The following is a 21,086-nucleotide window of genomic DNA, read 5'->3' on the forward strand; positions in this document are numbered from 1 at the left end:
TGTCAAAAATAAAACTGCATATCGGAAGATTTGTAATGTGAAATATGTTGGAAATCGTATTGTTATTATCAAATGTAAAGTTTGTAAAACTAAGATTATCGCTAAACGATAATCATTATTATGCTGTTTGAACCTTTGATTATAATAAAGGTTATGGTTTGTATTATAAAAACGTATGCAGATTTTGAAAAATGTCACATTTAGAGGTCAATACCTCGCAATGACACCAATGAGTACGTGACGTTTATATTCGATATGAATGGGACGCTTCAGGTGGTATCAGAGCGTTGGTCTTAGAGAACCAGAAAATTTGCATTAGTGTGTCTTATCGAGTTTGTTAGGATGCATAAGTGAGTCTGGACTTTGACCGTGTTTAGAAAACTATTGCTTATCCTTGTTGGTTAAAAATTAATATGTAAATATTATGTGGTACTAACGTGCTAGTTGTTATGTGATAGATGTCTGGCTTAGAACTTGTTATCACATTCAGCGACTCTGAACCAGAATCCTCAGATAGTGTTCCAGTCATTAACCTATCTGATGATGAAAACGACACCTTTGGGGAAGACTCACAATTTCCGGATGAATCAATTGAAGAGGAACCGGAAAGTGATCATGAGGAGGAAGAAATACAGGAAATTACGAAAGACAAGTTCGAACGAGGAAAGAAACGAAAGGCTACTGAATTGAAAAATCCAAATCCCGAGTTTAGTGAGGATGTTGTGGCACCAACTCCACCAGACACTTTCACCCCTATTTCCACTATTCCTATTAGTTCTATCCTGACATCCAGTTCTTCGGCCCCTCAGCCAAAACGCAGGGAGACAGCCAGGATAACCTTTAAGCATTTCTTTGAACACAAACGTTTTGGGTTAAACGATGCGCTGTTGTTTTAAACCATGGGATCATATAACGTTTTGTATAACATTACTAGTGTGGTTTGCTTAATGTTTGATGTAAGATAAGTGAAAGGACCCATTCATATACATTATAAACGATTCACAATAGTTGATTACATTGCGAGGTATTTGACCTCTATATGATATATTTTACAAACATTGCATTCGTTTTTAAAAGACAATCTTTCTTTACATAAAAAATTGACAGGCATGCATACCATTTCATAATATCCACTATCCAACTATAAATTGATTTAATAATAATCTTTGATGAACTCAATGACTCGAATGCAACGTTCTTCAAAATATGCTATGAAAGACTCCAAGTAATATCTTTAAAATGAGCAAATGCACAGCGGAAGATTTCTTTAACACCTGAGAATAAACATGCTTTAAAGTGTCAACCAAAAGGTTGGTGAGTTCATTAGTTTATCATAATCATTTATTTCCATCATTTTAATAGACCACAAGAATTTCATTTCCAGTTCTCATAAATATACGTCCCATGCATAGAGACAAAAATAATCATTCATATGGTGAACACCTGGTAACCGACATTAACTAGATACATATAAGAATATCCCCTATCATTCCGGGATCCTCCTTCGGACATGATATAATTTCGAAGTACTAAAGCATCCGGTACTTAGGATGGGGTTTGTTAGGCCCAATAGATCTATCTTTAGGATTCGCGTCAATTAGGGTGTCTGTTCCCTAATTCTTAGATTACCAGACTTTAATAAAAAGGGGCATATTCGATTTCGATAATTCAACCATAGAATGTAGTTTCAATTACTTGTGTCTATTTCGTCAAACATTTATAAAAGCGCATGTATTCTCAGTCCCAAAAATATAAAGGGTAAAAAGGTAAATGAAACTCACCATACTGTATTTCGTAGTAAAAATACATATAACGTCATTGAACAAGTGCAAGGTTGGCCTCGGATTCACGAACGTATCAATATTGAGATTCAATATTGCAGTAAAGGTACGTAGACGCAACGGAGATGATAAACACTATATTGATCTCACGAGCATACCCATGAACCATACCCAATCACCTCCATAGCTATAACCCATAATTTCCTTAATCCAATCCCACTCGAAAAACAATTTCGAAATCACTCAGACAGCACTCTGACGTAATATTTTATGTATACTAATAATATCTTGAAATAATACAGAGTAAATATATATATGTAAATCGATTGAGAGAGTTTAGAGAAAAATATTTTCAAGTTTCTTATGAAATAATGAAACCTATTGAATTCTATTTATAATAGATTTTTGAATTATTAAAGTGAATTATTAAAGTATGAATTATTAAAGTAAATTATTAAAGTATGAATTATTAAAGTGAATTATTAAAGTATGAATTATTAAAATGAATTATTAAAGTATGAATTATTAAAGTGAATTATTAAAGTATGAATTATTAAAGTGAATTATTAAGGTTAAAGTAAAGTAAAAATAAAGTAAAGGTAAAGTTTAAGTATAGTAAAAGTATAAAACTATGTACGTATAATACATGTATAAATATATATAATATTAATTTAAATCGTTTTATATATTTAATAAAATAAAATATAAATATCGTTATCTTTATCATACTGGTTAAGTAATGAGTTGTCAAAAGTGGTTCTAGATATTTATAAAAGTTATATACGTTTTAATAATAAAGTTCTTTTTAAACTGAAAACGTTTTTGTACGTTTGAAACTAAATCAAATAAATATAATAATTTTGTTTTCCAAAACTAAATATATTTTTAAGAATCATTTTGTTTAAAGGTTAAAATAATGGAAATCGTTATATCATAAAATGTTTTAGAAAAGTAGAATCATATATATTCATAATAGGTTTCAAGTTTTTAAATTACAGTTTGTTGGTGAAGCATGGGATAAAGTTCAAAGGTTAAATAAACGTATGAAATCATCTTAATAAAAAATGTCGAGTTACATAACTTGTCGATATCCAACATCTAAGTTATTTACACTTCACGTTCTTACTTATAAATCACTTTACCATTTTCCGAATGTTGTCAAAAAGAATAGATTTCTTAAATCACAGTGGACCTCATAACATAGACCCGTAATCATATCATAATATATCTGATAAATCAATCATTTGATATTATCTTCTAATTCCATCGATAAACATATTGAAACAAATACGTTCATGTAAAGTATTATATGTTTAATACTTTATTAATATTCTCAAGTTATAATATATATATACATATATATACATATTTATTTATATATAACGGTTCGTGAATCGTCGGAATTTGGTCGAGGTTATAATGAATGTATGAACACAATTTAAAATTCTTGAGATTTAACTTAACAAACTTTGCTTATCGTGTCGGAATAATATAAAGATAAAGTTTAAATTTGGTTGGAAATTTCCGGGTTGTCACAGTACCTACCCGTTAAAGAAATTTCGTCCCGAAATTTGAGTGGAAAGGTCGTGAATGATAATAAGTATGTTTTCATGATGCATACAGGCTGAAAATTAGAGTTTTATCATCAGCGAATAATTTGGATAAACAATCCATTTATATGAAGAGTACGAATGAAGCTAACATAGAAGAGTGAAATGAGTAAGTGTAGATTCATCTTATCATTTGACGTAGATATGATTGATTTCCAGATTTCAAGGGATTTGAAGAAAATCTTTGTAATAAGATTTGATTCTCCGGTAACAAAAGGAATTAGGATCCGCTTTAAATGCGATCGTCCATTTTAATTCTTCTGTCGGAGATTTTCTTATAAATTCACCTCCTTCGTTTTCTTACAACTCACACCTTCTGTTGATGCATTTTATGCAAGTCCCTAGACATCTACCCACGTCCATTGCAGGTACAACAGTTTACAGGCCACCATGATCGTTCGTTATTATCCTATCCGTGTTTGTATGTGGTTACAGCAACTGCAGGAACGAGATTTGGATATTTGACTATGTTAGACTTAGTCAGATGTCCGAGTGAAGCCTCACTCGTACGGCTGATAGGCTCATACGCACAGTTGATGCTGAGCTAAGTCACAATTACAACCTAAATGAGAAGACACGAGTGAGTGATCAACCGTACGACTGATGAAGCCAACACGTATGTGTGATGGATAAATCATATGGGTGAGTCAACAGCAGGGGTATATAAAGTCTTATGTTCTTCATTTTAGGTTAAGCCTCTCATTTGTTACACACACACAGATCTGGTGAGCTCCTTCGATTCTCTCTCAACCCAAATCACCCAGGTGGTGAATAATAGCTCTAGGTGTTGATCTAATCACACTTGATTTAGTTGTGGTATGACTAAATTAATCCCAAAAAGCTTAACCTATTCACTAGAGGGTTTGATTCACTTATTCCGTCATTGTGTGTGTTAAATCTGTTGATTTCTAAGTTCCTAGTCATGTTTCATCACCTTCTATTCTTTCCCCCCTCAACTCATATTTTAAAGTATTCATCAATATGCTCCATCCAGTTCTGATTCTCGATATACTTATAACTTTCATATCGGTCATTCTTCTTTTTCATCTACCGCCGAAAGAATCTATTTACTTCTACTATACTCTTGGGTTTATAGTGTTTCTAGTTCTCCCGTGTCTTTATATTGCTATATGCATCGATATATATGGTTTATAATTTTTGGTTTGTAGTTGGGCTTTATATCTTCCCTTATATTTCAAAGTCTCTGTTTCTATCTTCTATAATCATTGTCATCCACAGTTAATGCTCTCTTTTATTTGCTGCAATTTATACCCCAATTTCTATTTCGGAGTTTTGTCCTTTCGTTTCTTCTTCTTGCGATTAAGCACCGCTTGTAATGGTCCAGAATTCACAGATATGAATTTCGGAATGAACATTGTTAATGTTCTAGGAAGGAAATTGTGATGGCACGATCTTGACTTGTCAAATTACTAAAATACCTTGTAAAAGGCCGAATCATCAAGAAATATTTTCTTGATATTTTAGAGGTTAAATAGAATACAAGAGTCGTATAACATGGCACATGATGATGTTATGATCTGTGAATCATCACGTTCCATTTAGAAACTCAGCATGAATTACTGTAATATAATCACGTTGATCAAGTGTCATTATATTATACTAACTCATGCTTCAGTTTCCAATACTACTTCAAAAACATTCATATTTTAAACTCAAAGGTTTACAGAGTATAGGAACTAAACAGTTTCCTTTTTGATGTAATACAGATAGCGCAAAGAGATAAATGATTCCAGATAAGAATAGTTATGGAAATATCTTCAGAAATATGGAGGATATTTATAATGAAAGATACGATGATATCTTAGAATTTCTAATATCAGAGGATGATGAAGAATATTGTCTGTAAGGGTTTAGTGTCAGGAGCAAGGTATTCGTTAATGACTTCAGCAGACACTGAATCATTTGGATTCTTTGAAGGCAGGTTCAGTCTTTGTGATTTGTCCACAGCCTCTTTCATACTTTGCTCAATCCGTTTTCCAGTTCCAAAACTTCTCTATTTCTGAGCTTTGTTAATACACTAATCTTTATCATCAAACTTTTTACTGCTAAGGTCGTTTACAGATTTTGTTGCTTCATCAGCATTTCAAGAACTAGTTAGCGGTTCAGAGTGTTTTTCAGAAACTTCACATTCGAAGTATGTAAGCCTTGGAAATAGACGTTATGTATAACTGTTGGCGTCAACATGCTGTGAGATTTCAAAATACTGATTGCTAATTCCCAATGATTCGTATGGCAATTCTCGTTACAAGAGGCAGATGAGTAAATGATGAGGTTTCGATAAATATAAAGATTCTTCAGAATGCCCAAGATCAGTGAAGTTGTTGGTATGTTTATTGCTAATGTGGTGGAATATGAAAGGTTCTCCGGTAACAAAAGGGTAATCACATATATCAAAATTATGATAAGGCTACTCCGAATGAAAAAATCGAAGTTGTCTTGCTGGAGCTGTGATATAATTTGCTACTTTGCAAAGGAATTGCAAGGTTATTTTGGCTAATAAATGCCAAAAGATCTTACACAGATATGTGTTGAATTATGACTTTGGTTTCGAGAGCTTTTTAAGTACATAACTGTGGGTAATATGTGGTTGGATCATCATCTCGATTGCTCATTATTTGAAGTGTCTTCAGAGATTTTCGAAGGGTTTGAACACAGATTGTAATCGTTTGTATACATTTGATGTTCTAACACACTTTTGAAGTCAAAGTATAGCTTTGAAAGATGTAGGAATCTAAAAGTGATGGTACCGGTTATATCTCGAATTGAATTCTGAGATTTTAAAATCAGAATATGTAATTGGGTTTGAATGAGTATGGTTGTTTTGATTTCTATGAAAGAATGTATATTATTGTGAAAGTAGGAAGTATAATTGATAATTTGCTTAATCTGATTCGAAGAATGTAACATATTAATTGTGAATTTATATATATCTCTCGGGTATTACCTACCCGTTAAAAAATTTTCACAATTAATATTTTGTACATAAGAATTTTATTACAGTCTTTATGAAAATATATATGTATATATTCTCCTCAGATGTAACATAGATTTTAATGAGTTAATACTAAATTAAACTCATTCGATTTACGGTTGGAACTAGAATTGAATAATTCCTTGAAGGCTTTAGAGGTTACATAAGTATTTCTTCAATAATATTGAAATTATGAATCAATACTTCGTTATTTGTTGAGATGTGATGTTGGTTTTCGTTAAACTCTTGTGAACTTCGCAAAGTACGAATGATGTTATCTGAAAAGTTTCGGTTACATCAATGATGAAGTGTAAAATCAAATATATACTTGATTTATTAGGAATTGGAACTTGTTGAATTGAGACAGAGATTGTAGTTAACGATGGTTAAGTTGCGGGCGAGGGACGTACATTATTGCATATTTGTAATATGAATTAATCGAGTAGTTAAGATTCACACACAATAGCTTAGCACGGAAAGATTTATTTTTTATTTCAAAATATATATATATATATATATATATATATATATATATATATATATATATATATATATATATATATATATATATATATATAAAATATATATATAATTTCTTCAGAGGGAATGAGTTAATTCTTCATAACTTGTTGATACAATATACACGTTATTGATTCGTACTGATGTCCACAGTGATTCTTGAACTGACGGAGTTTGTGATGTTATACGTGTTGTTGATTCTGATGTTGACTGTACTGACGATGATGGTGACGTTGACGGTACTGTTGATGCTGTTGGTAAAACAATTTTAACTTGTTAATCACACACCATTTTGTCAGGGTTTCTACTCTTCCTTCTATCATTTTGGTTCGCTTAACTGATTTATGGTTAGGGTTAGATTAGATAATCTCTAAGAATTTAGAGATTATATAATCGCCGCGGAATGTTTCTCCAATGAAGTTATGAATTAATACTTCATCAGTTATTGTTGTTGGTACTCCATGGTATCTATGGTGCGTATGACGTTGATGCTCGTGGGACAGATTGTGAAGTTGAGGTTTACAATGCGGTTGTGGTTGGAGGTGGTAATGGTACTGTTGGCGTTGATGATGGTGGTACTGGTTATGCTGCTGGTGCTGCTGCTGGTGTTTGTAATCTCTGCACCATATTCTCCAAAGCCACTACCCGAGCGCGAAGTTCGTTGACTTCTTCTATTATTCCAGGATGATTGTCGGTCAGAACGAGCGGATAAATAAAATCTAGAATTTGATGTAGTATATAATCGTGATGAGATACCCTGGAAATGAGAGAGAAAATGGTGTCTCGAACGGGTTCGCCGGTAAGTGCTTCAGGTTCTTCGCCAAGAGGGCAATGTGGTGGATGGAAAGGATCGCCTTCTTCTTGTTTCCAATGATTGAGGAGGCTACGAACCCATCCCCAATTCATCCAGAATAGGTGATGACTGATTGGTTGATCCATTTCGGTCACACTGCTTTCGGAGCTTGAGTGAGATTCCATTTCGGAATCCGAGTGACTTGAACTGATGACAAATTCCATTTCGTACGATTGGATAAAGGATTTTCGATATAAAGTGATTTTTCGGCTATCGGGTGGTATTCTATTTACATAGGATATCTATATATAGAGATCAAAAGATTTCATAGATTACGGAGGAATTTGCGGGATATGTCAGGCAAAGTTTAAGTAACAGATACGATAAGATATGATTTAGCAGATACGCTAAGATATGAATTTTGTCTATACACTACTCATGCAATTAATGTAGCAAGATGTGTCTAGACTAATAATGATAAGCAGGTAATTTCCTATAGATGATAAGCAGATGATTTCCGACTAGAAATGATAAGCAAAACTTTTGACATGCAGACACGGTCGAAGTCCAGACTCACTAATGCATCCTAACGACTTATCAGTTAGACACACTAATGCAGAACTGGTTCGCTACGACCACCGCTCTGATACCAACTGAAAGGACCCGTTCATATACATTATAAACGATTCACAATAGTTGATTACATTGCGAGGTATTTGACCTCTATATGATATATTTTACAAACATTGCATTCGTTTTTAAAAGACAATCTTTCTTTACATAAAAAATTGACAGGCATGCATACCATTTCATAATATCCACTATCCAACTATAAATTGATTTAATAATAATCTTTGATAAACTCAATGACTTGAATGCAACGTTCTTTAAAATATGCTATGAAAGACTCCAAGTAATATCTTTAAAATGAGCAAATGCACAGCGGAAGATTTCTTTAACACCTGAGAATAAACATGCTTTAAAGTGTCAACCAAAAGGTTAGTGAGTTCATTAGTTTATCATAATCATTTATTTCCATCATTTTAATAGACCACAAGAATTTCATTTCCAGTTCTCATAAATATACGTCCCATGCATAGAGACAAAAATAATCATTCATATGGTGAACACCTGGTAACCGACATTAACTAGATACATATAAGAATATCCCCTATCATTCCAGGATCCTCCTTTGGACATGATATAATTTCGAAGTACTAAAGCATCCGGTACTTAGGATGAGGTTTGTTAGGCCCAATAGATCTATCTTTAGGATTCGCGTCAATTAGGGTGTCTGTTCCCTAATTCTTAGATTACCAGACTTTAATAAAAAGGGGCATATTCGATTTCGATAATTCAACCATAGAATGTAGTTTCAATTACTTGTGTCTATTTCGTCAAACATTTATAAAAGCGCATGTATTCTCAGTCCTAAAAATATAAAGGGTAAAAAGGTAAATGAAACTCACCATACTATATTTCGTAGTAAAAATACATATAACGTCATTGAACAAGTGCAAGGTTGGCCTCGGATTCACGAACGTATCAATATTGAGATTCAATATTGCAGGAAAGGTACGTAGACGCAACGGAGATGATAAACACTATATTGATCTCACGAGCATACCCATGAACCATACCCAATCACCTCCATAGCTATAACCCATAATTTCCTTAATCCAATCCCACTCGAAAAACAATTTCGAAATCACTCGGACAGCACTCTGACGTAATATTTTATGTATACTAATAATATCTTGAAATAATACGGAGTAAATATATATATGTAAATCGATTGAGAGAGTTTAGAGAAAAATATTTTCAAGTTTCTTATGAAATAATGAAACCTATTGAATTCTATTTATAATAGATTTTTGAATTATTAAAGTGAATTATTAAAGTATGAATTATTAAAGTAAATTATTAAAGTATGAATTATTAAAATGAATTATTAAAGTATGAATTATTAAAATAAATTATTAAAGTATGAATTATTAAAGTGAATTATTAAAGTATGAATTATTAAAGTGAATTATTAAAGTTAAAGTAAAGTAAAAATAAAGTAAAGGTAAAGTTTAAGTATAGTAAAAGTATAAAACTATGTACGTATAATACACGTATAAATATATATAATATTAATTTAAATCGTTTTATATATTTAATAAAATAAAATATAAATATCGTTATCTTTATCATACTGGTTAAGTAATGAGTTGTCAAAAGTGGTTCTAGATATTTATAAAAGTTATATACATTTTAATAATAAAGTTCTTTTTAAACTGAAAATGTTTTTGTACGTTTGAAACTAAATCAAATAAATATAATAATTTTGTTTTCCAAAACTAAATATATTTTTAAGAATCATTTTGTTTAAAGGTTAAAATAATGGAAATCGTTATATCATAAAATGTTTTAGAAAAGTAGAATCATATATATTCATAATAGGTTTCAAGTTTTTAAATTACAGTTTGTTGGTGAAGCATGGGATAAAGTTCAAAGGTTAAATAAACGTATGAAATCATCTTAATAAAAAATGTCGAGTTACATAACTTGTCGATATCCAACATCTAAGTTATTTACACTTCACGTTCTTACTTATAAATCACTTTACCATTTTCCGAATGTTGTCAAAAAGAATAGATTTCTTAAATCACAGTGGACCTCATAACATAGACCCGTAATCATATCATAATGTATCTGATAAATCAATCATTTGATATTATCTTCTAATTCCATCGATAAACATATTGAAACAAATACGTTCATGTAAAGTATTATATGTTTAATACTTTATTAATATTCTCAAGTTATAATATATATATACATATATATACATATTTATTTATATATAACGGTTCGTGAATCGTCGGAATTTGGTCGAGGTTATAATGAATGTATGAACACAATTTAAAATTCTTGAGATTTAACTTAACAAACTTTGCTTATCGTGTCGGAATAATATAAAGATAAAGTTTAAATTTGGTTGGAAATTTCCGGGTTGTCACAATAAGCATATGTAAAATAGTGAAGTGTGAAATGCAATAATTTTCCATGGTTGAGTATTATTTGGGTGGTAGTAATTGATTTTCGTACTAAGCAATTAAGTATAAACTTTAACGGGTAGGTACTACCCTAGATATAATTATAAAACGCTAATAAGAATAAAAGACTTTTATAATAATAACTAGTTCATATTATTAATAAGCTACGATGTACTAAAAATACACACTACATCTATAATATTCCATGTGAATAATTATTTTTTTCATTCTTATTGAAGATTATGGCGCGATTGAACCGAATGACGGAACAAGAAATCGAGGAACTCATCAATCAGCGAGTGAATGACCATATGTTATGGGTCGAGGCTGCAAGAGGTGCTGCAGTTAACCCAAATCCTCGTGTGGGATGCACCTACAAAACTTTTCAAGGTTGTAAGCCCTCATCATTCAGTGGAACAGAAGGACCGGTCGGTTTAACCCGATGGATCGAAAAGATTGAGTCTGTGTTTAAAATCAGTGGTTGTATTGAGAAGGACATGACCAAGTATGCATCGTGTACCCTACAAGATAGTGCACTCACGTGGTGGAAAAATTATATGAAGGCCGTAGGAGGAGATGTAGCTTATGATACTCCATGGGAAGAATTCAAAACAATGCTAATCAACGAGTATTGTCCAAGGAACGAGGTTAGGAAGTTGGAAGCTGAATTACGAAGCCTGAAAGTTGTTGGTACTGAACTCACCAACTACAATCAGCGATTCATGGAATTAGCTTTGCTATGTCCCGAATTGGTACCAACCGAAGAACGAAAGATAGAACTGTACAAAGATGGTTTGCCTAAAAATGTCAAGGCAAATGTTACAGCATCGAAACCCAAGACTATTCATGAAGCCATCACTATGGCAAACGAGTTAATGGACCAGATTATTCTGGATAAGAACACCGATGTCAAGACATCGGAAAACAAAAGAAAGTGGGAAGGTAATCATCAACAATCCAACAAGAAACAAGAAACCACGCAAGGTGCGGGTAGTGGTTCAAGCTCAGGTTACAAAGGACGAAATCCTTTATGTAACAGATGCCACAAACATCACTCTGGTTATTGTAATGTGGTGTGCAACAATTGTAATCGAAGGGGTCATCTTGCTGAAGATTGTAAGATTCCCGTTACAAATACAAATGGCACCAAGACTTCTGCCACCAATGCAAATAGAACTGCCTTGGCCACTGTTACTTGTTATGGGTGTGGGAAACAGGGTCATTTTAAGAGCCAGTGCCCGAATCCAGAGAAGAGTAACAGACCTGCACGTGGAAGAGCATTTATTATTAATGCTAGAGAGGCATGTGAAGACCCGGAGCTTGTTACGGGTACGTTTACCATTAATAACTTATCAGCATCTATTATATTTGATACTGGTGCCGATAGAAGTTATGTGTGTAGAGATTTTTACGCTAAATTGAATTGTTCCTCATTACCCCTAGATGCTAAGTACATGATTGAGTTAGCTAATGGTAAACTAATTAAAGACGATAAAATTTGCCGTGATTGTAAAATAAATTTAGCCGGAGAAACATTTAAAATTGATTTGATACCCGTAGAATTAGGAAGTTTTGATGTAATAGTCGGCATAGACTGGATGTCCAAAATAGGATCTGAAGTTATGTGTGCCAAGAAGGCAATTCGCATTCTTCGTAAGGATAAAACGCCAGTAATGATTTATGGAGAGAAGGGTAACTCAAAGCTAAAACTCATTAGCTGTTTGAAAGCCCAAAAGTGCTTGAAGAAAAGGTGCTATGCTATCTTAGCACATGTTAATAAAGTCGAAACGAAAGAAAAAAAGAAGTGCATCAACGACGTGCCTGTAGCAAAAGATTTTCCTGAAGTCTTTCCGGAAGAGTTGCCGGGATTACCTCCATTTAGGTCTGTAGAATTTCAAATAGATCTAGTACCAGGAGCTGCACCAGTGGCTCGTGCTCCATACAGACTTGCACCATCTGAGATGAAAGAGTTACAAAGCCAGTTACAAGAATTACTGGACCATGGTTTCATTCAACCGAGCACTTCACCGTGGGGAGCTCCGATTTTATTCGTCAAGAAGAAAGATGGATCCTTCCGAATGTGTAAAGATTACCGTGAATTAAATAAGTTAACTATCAAGAATCGGTATCCACTACCGAGAATTGACGACTTATTTGATCAACTGCAAGGATCATGTGTTTACTCGAAAATCGACCTAAGATCGGGCTATCATCAACTACGTGTCAAAGAAGAAGATATTTCGAAAACTGCTTTCCGGACACGCTACGGTCATTACGAATTTTTGGTCATGCCGTTTGGGTTGACGAATGCGCCAGCTGTATTCATGGACCTCATGAATCGAGTTTGTAGTCCGTATTTAGATAAGTTTGTTATCATTTTCATTGACGATATTCTCATCTATTCCAAGAATGAGCAAAAGTATGAGCAGCATTTAAGGTTGGTATTAGAATTGTTAAGAAAAGAACAGTAATACGCCAAATTTTTTAAATGTGCTTTTTGGTTGAAAGAAGTGCAATTTCTTGGCCACGTTGTTAGTAGCAAAGGAATTCAGGTTGATCCAGCTAAAATTGAGGCCATTGAAAAATGGGAGACTCCTAAGACACCAACACAAATACGTCAATTTTTGGGCCTAGCCGGTTATTATAGAAGGTTTATTCAAGATTTTTCCCGAATAGCTAAACCATTGACAGCGTTAACACAAAAAGGGAAGAAGTACGAATGGACCTCTGACAGGAGAGTGCATTTCAATTACTGAAGAAGAAGTTGACTACGGCGCCTATTTTATCGTTACCTGAAGGGAACGATGATTTTGAGATATATTGTGACGCTTCGCGACAAGGTTTTGGTTGCGTCCTTATGCAACGAAAGAAAGTTATTGCGTACGCATCCCGACAATTGAAGATTCACGAGCAAAATTATACAACGCATGATCTAGAACTGGGAGCAGTAGTGTTTGCATTGAAGATATGGAGACACTACTTATATGGGGTTAAATGCACTGTGTTTACCGATCATAAAAGCCTTCAACATATTTTCAATCAGAAACAGCTAAACATGAGGCAACGTAGGTGGGTCGAGCTGATAAACGACTATGATTGTGAGATTCGCTATCATCCCGGAAAAGCGAATGTAGTGGCCGACGCTCTAAGTAGAAAGGAACGAGAGCCAATTCGAGTACTAGCGATGAACATAAAAATTCGCATGAATCTCAACTCACAAATCAAAGAGGCTCAACGAGAAGCTCTTACTAAGGAAAACATAGGAAATGAAATAATGAAGAAGTATGAGAAGCAACTCGTTATACGGGAAGACGAAATTCGATGTTTTGCAAAACGTATTTGGATACCAAAGTTGGGTGGATTAAGGAAGTTGATATTGAACGAGGCACATAAAACAAGATACTCGATACATCCTGGAGTTGGAAAGATGTATCAAGATCTTAAGACGCATTATTGGTGGCCTAATTTAAAGATAAACGTTGCAACATATGTCGGAGAATGTTTAACTTGTTCCAAAGTCAAAGCAGAACACCAGAAGCCGTCAGGGTTACTTCAATAACTAGAAATCTCAGAATGGAAGTGGGACGGTATTACCATGGATTTTATCACGAAGTTACCCAAGAATGCATGGGGTTATGACACCATTTGGGTAATAGTTGATCGTCTCACCAAATCTGCACATTTCTTGCCTATAAAAGAAACGGATAGAATGGAGAAACTATTACGATTATACATAAAGAAAATTGTTTCAAGGCATGGAATACCTATTTCCATTATATCCGATCGTGATAGTAGATTTACATCAAAGTTCTGGCAATCACTACAGGAGGCCCTGGGAACTCGTTTGGATATGAGCACCGCATATCATCCGCAAACTGACGGGCAGAGTGAAAGAACAATTTAGACTCTTGAAGACATGCTCAGGGCATGTGTGATTGATTTTGGAAATGGATGGGATAAATATCTACCATTAGCAGAATTCTCGTATAATAATAGTTATCATACGAGCATTAAAGCTGCACCATTCGAAGCACTATATGGAAGGAAGTGTAGATCCCCTATCTGTTGGAATGAAGTAGGAGATCGACGATTAACTGGTCCCGAGATCATACATGAAACTACTGAGAAGATAGTACAAATCAAGGAGAGATTGAAAACAGCCCGTAGTCGCCAAAATAGCTACGCCGATGTCAGAAGGAAACCATTAGAGTTTCAGATCGGTGACATGGTTATGCTAAAGGTGTCACCTTGGAAAGGTGTAATACGTTTCGGTAAAAGGGGTAAACTGAACCCAAGGTATGTAGGCCCGTTCAAGATCATCGAACGCATTGGATCGGTAGCTTATCGACTTGAGTTGCCACAACAACTCACCGGAGTACATAATACGTTTCACGTTTCAAACCTTAAGAAGTGTCTTACAAAGGAAGACCTCACCATTCCTCTTGAAGAAATCCAAGTCGACGAGAAACTACAATTCATAGAAGAACCAGTCGAAATCATGGACCGTGAAGTTAAACAACTCAAGCAGAGCAACATACCAATCGTTAAGGTTTGTTGGAATGCTCGAAGGGGTCCCAAGTTTACTTGGGAACGAGAGGATCGGATGAAACAAAAGTACCCACATTTGTTTCCCGAGAACGCAAAATAGGTACAACTTTAAAATTTCGGGACGAAATTTATTTAACGGGTAGGTACTGTAACGACCAGGATTTTTTCCGATCATTTTATACATATGAGATTAATATTTACATAAATTAAACATTACCAACATGATAAGCAATCCAAATTGTTGAGTCTTGTGTTTTTGAAAAGAGTTTTACACAACATTTGACCGTCCAATTTGACCGATGATATCACGAACTATATAACATACGATAATTATACGATTGTGTACATATATGTATTTATACATATTTAACATGATCTAAGGATGGTTTAACATATCATTTTGTACTAATAACAATGAGTTATAAGTATACTTTGAGACTACTAACTTAAGTTTTCAAAACGGTAACTATACGTAACATTCTTTGACATATATACCTATAACCTATAATGCTTATACAAGTATCGTATGGATACATATTTAATCACTTTTAAAGGGCTTAAATACATAAAACAATATAAGTATATTCACAAAATATAGTTATATTTGAATTCTCGTTCCATTTCCTCAAGATTTCTACACGTATACTTAGGGTATATGTACCTGTATTATACGCAGCTTCTAAATATATTTACTATTGGTATATACCAATAGAAAATACCAATGATCAGCCATGAATGATTAAAAGACATGATAGCAACTTGTGGGAACCATCCTTTGTCATTAATCAAGACTTATGAACTAAAAATCAAAACATAAAATCTATATATATACATGCATATATCACGCCATATATACACATACATACATTTTCATATCAATTTTCTTCAAGCTAGATTATCTCTAAACTCTCTTATCTTCAACCTTCAAGAGTTCTTCAAAGTCTTCATAAGTTTCTAGCTCCATAATCAAGGTAAAACTATGTTTAAACTTTGATTCAATTCATGTAAGTTAATTATCTTAAATCAAGATATAAACTTACTTACAACCTTTGTTTTTTTCATGATTTCACTTCTTAATCTTCCAAGTCATCAAGAAAAAGTTCATATCTTGTTTATTCAGTAACTTTCTTCATCATACTTAAGGTATAACCTTTGTTCATCATCTTGTTCAATTATAATTATCTTATTAAGAATATACAAATCATAACAACAAGAACATAGTTTGAATGATTTCAAACTTGTTTGCAAATAATGATACCGCAACCTGCATGCGCACCTCATATGCATGCGGGCGCTTACTTGTGTGCGGTATGCGGTATGCGGATTGTATCTGATTCCTTTGTTCCCGGTACGGCGGTTGCTTAGCTGTCAAGTAAATATCTTTTCCATAATTATATCCGTGATTCGGGGGAGTCAGTTATGGATGAGATTAACGTGATCTGGGACGGTTCTAGAATTAGGGTTTGCCTATAAATACAACCCTAATCATCATTTACCAGACACGGCATATTACGTAACTATCACACACAAGATACATTACGCAAAACAACATCATTCAGCATCTCTTCAAGGTTAACAGGTTAGTCTTTCGTAAGCTAGTACCTACGACCTTATTTGGGGCCTCTTGATCGACGACCATTATCAGAGGTGGACTTAATCACTTGGCCACCCCGCCGACATCATCATGTCGGCCAGGGTTATTCACGGTAGCTGGACCGGAGAGCCACGTTCTAAGATCCTTAAACCCCTCCTTATGTATTGAGCAGGCATATTAAACCCCACGGTTAAAATATGCATGATCAAGTGGTGCTTTCATTGAGAGTCGAATTAATTCAAGACTGTTTAATTGCTTTTTCTTTTAAGGTTTTGAATTTTATGACTCGTTATTTACAAAATTTTTGAATTTTTTCTTTAACAGTATCATGACTTTCGAGGAATCATCGGAACATACCCAAACAGATGTTCAGAACGCACCGTCTGGTAGTCAACATACACCGGTTATGACTACTGGAACCGCTATTCAGGCGGGGTACACGATATACCCTCCACCTATATCCGGCGAACCTTTTCAGAGGTACAAGCCGATATATTCAGACGGGGTCACACCGCCAAGAGCAAACTCACCAGTCACAACCACGCGGCTGGACTTTTCGTCAGTGGATCCAAGGGTCATCTTTGCAGGCACTAGCGGTGGAACAACGGGGCCGCATGTGGTTTGCTGCGGCCAGGTACCTATTTACAGTACCACTGTTTCAATACCTCTGCATACGCAGAGCATTCAGCAGAATTCGTCATTTACACCGTTGTAACCTTGGCAACCACCGCGCCCAGTTTCACAATTTTTAACTCCTGCGGATGCGCAGGCGTTACTTAATAGTTGGGGATTTGGTGTCATCCCAGATGCAAACTCTCATTGGGCGCCGATAACAGCGCAGCAGCAAAGCACAGCGCATACAGTTGGGCTTTTAAGTGTGTATCCTCAAGTTTCGTAGATATCTGCGCCACAGGTTTCGCTTCCTTTACAGCCACCTATGTACTCTGCATCTTCAAGTTATCCCTCTTTTCCAACGCAGCAGCCTTGGTTATATCCGCAGACGCAGGGTCAACCTTGGCAAAATGTTCAAGGGCAGGCAAATCTTGCAAGTCAATTCATGCAGGCCGCACCTCCTGATATGGTTCACTTATTTTCAAAACCTGACTTTGTTCAGGACATGATGAAGCGTTTCTTTGCAAACTTGAAAGGGGATCCTGTTAAACCACCCTTCGAGCTACCGACTACCTTTGACAAGTTTCCTCCGCATATATCCGCATACCCGTTTCCATCAGCACCAAAGATACCTAGCACGTTGGGTACTTACTGAAATGTCCCGTTCTTATTGATTAAAAACGTTCCATATTAATTGATTTCGTTGCGAGGTTTTGACCTCTATATGAGACGTTTTTCAAAGACTGCATTCATTTTTAAACAAACCATAACCTTTATTTCATCAATAAAGGTTTAAAAAGCTTTACGTAGATTTTCAAATAATGATAATCTAATATATCCTGTTTACACACGACCATTACATAATGGTTTACAATACAAATATGTTACAACAAAATAAGTTTCTTGAATGCAGTTTTTACACAATATCATACAAGCATGGACTCCAAATCTTGTCCTTATTTAAGTATGCGACAGCGGAAGCTCTTAATAATCACCTGAGAATAAACATGCTTAAAACGTCAACAAAAATGTTGGTGAGTTATAGGTTTAACCTATATATATCAAATCGTAACAATAGACCACAAGATTTCATATTTCAATACACATCCCATACATAGAGATAAAAATCATTCATATGGTGAACACCTGGTAATCGACAATAACAAGATGCATATATAAGAATATCCCCATCATTCCGGGACACCCTTCGGATATGATATAAATTTCGAAGTACTAAAGCATCCGGTACTTTGGATGGGGTTTGTTAGGCCCAATAGATCTATCTTTAGGATTCGCATCAATTAGGGTGTCTGTTCCCTAATTCTTAGATTACCAGACTTAATAAAAAGGGGCATATTCGATTTCGATAATTCAACCATAGAATGTAGTTTCACGTACTTGTGTCTATTTTGTAAATCATTTATAAAACCTGCATGTATTCTCATCCCAAAAATATTAGATTTTAAAAGTGGGACTATAACTCACTTTCACAGATTTTTACTTCGTCGGGAAGTAAGATTTGGCCACTGGTTGATTCACGAACCTATAACAATATATACATATATATCAAAGTATGTTCAAAATATATTTACAACACTTTTAATATATTTTGATGTTTTAAGTTTATTAAGTCAGCTGTCCTCGTTAGTAACCTACAACTAGTTGTCCACAGTTAGATGTACAGAAATAAATCGATAAATATTATCTTGAATCAATCCACGACCCAGTGTATACGTATCTCAGTATTGATCACAACTCAAACTATATATATTTTGGAATCAACCTCAACCCTGTATAGCTAACTCCAACATTCACATATAGAGTGTCTATGGTTGTTCCGAAATATATATAGATGTGTCGACATGATAGGTCGAAACATTGTATACGTGTCTATGGTATCTCAAGATTACATAATATACAATACAAGTTGATTAAGTTATGGTTGGAATAGATTTGTTACCAATTTTCACGTAGCTAAAATGAGAAAAATTATTCAATCTTGTTTTACCCATAACTTCTTCATTTTAAATCCGTTTTGAGTGAATCAAATTGCTATGGTTTCATATTGAACTCTATTTTATGAATCTAAACAGAAAAGTATAGGTTTATAGTCGGAAAAATAAGTTACAAGTCGTTTTTGTAAAGGTAGTCATTTCAGTCGAAAGAACGACGTCTAGATGACCATTTTAGAAAACATACTTCCACTTTGAGTTTAATCATAATTTTTGGATATAGTTTCATGTTCATAATAAAAATCATTTTCTCAGAATAACAACTTTTAAATCAAAGTTTATCATAGTTTTTAATTAACTAACCCAAAACAGCCCGCGGTGTTACTACGACGGCGTAAATCCGGTTTTACGGTGTTTTTCGTGTTTCCAGGTTTTAAATCATTAAGTTAGCATATCATATAGATATAGAACATGTGTTTAGTTGATTTTAAAAGTCAAGTTAGAAGGATTAACTTTTGTTTGCGAACAAGTTTAGAATTAACTAAACTATGTTCTAGTGATTACAAGTTTAAACCTTCGAATAAGATAGCTTTATATGTATGAATCGAATGATGTTATGAACATCATTACTACCTTAAGTTCCTTGGATGAACCTACTGGAAAAGAGAAAAATGGATCTAGCTTCAATGGATCCTTGGATGGCTCAAAGTTCTTGAAGCAAAATCATGACACGAAAACAAGTTCAAGTAAGATCATCACTTGAAATAAGATTGTTATAGTTATAGAAATTGAACCAAAGTTTGAATATGATTATTACCTTGTATTAGAATGATAACCTACTGTAAGAAACAAAGATTTCTTGAGGTTGGATGATCACCTTACAAGATTGGAAGTGAGCTAGCAAACTTGAAAGTATTCTTGATTTTATGAAACTAGAACTTTTGGAATTTATGAAGAACACTTAGAACTTGAAGATAGAACTTGAGAGAGTTCAATTAGATGAAGAAAATTGAAGAATGAAAGTGTTTGTAGGTGTTTTTGGTCGTTGGTGTATGGATTAGATATAAAGGATATGTAATTTTGTTTTCATGTAAATAAGTCATGAATGATTACTCATATTTTTGTAATCTTATGAGATATTTCATGCTAGTTGCCAAATGATGGTTCCCACATGTGTTAGGTGACTCACATGGGCTGCTAAGAGCTGATCATTGGAGTGTATATACCAATAGTACATACATCTAAAAGCTGTGTATTGTACGAGTACGAATACGGGTGCATACGAGTAGAATTGTTGATGAAACTGAACGAGGATGTAATTGTAAGCATTTTTGTTAAGTAGAAGTATTTTGATAAGTGTATTGAAGTCTTTCAAAAGTGTATAAATACATATTAAAACACTACATGTATATACATTTTAACTGAGTCGTTAAGTCATCGTTAGTCGTTACATGTAAGTGTTGTTTTGAAACCTTTAGGTTAACGATCTTGTTAAATGTTGTTAACCCAATGTTTATAATATCAAAAGAGATTTTAAATTATTATATTATCATGATATTATGATGTACGAATATCTCTTAATATGATATATATACATTAAATGTCGTTACAACGATAAACGTTACATATATGTCTCGTTTCAAA

The sequence above is a fragment of the Rutidosis leptorrhynchoides genome, chromosome 4 (assembly GCF_046630445.1).
Source record: "Rutidosis leptorrhynchoides isolate AG116_Rl617_1_P2 chromosome 4, CSIRO_AGI_Rlap_v1, whole genome shotgun sequence".
NCBI lineage: Eukaryota > Viridiplantae > Streptophyta > Magnoliopsida > Asterales > Asteraceae > Rutidosis > Rutidosis leptorrhynchoides.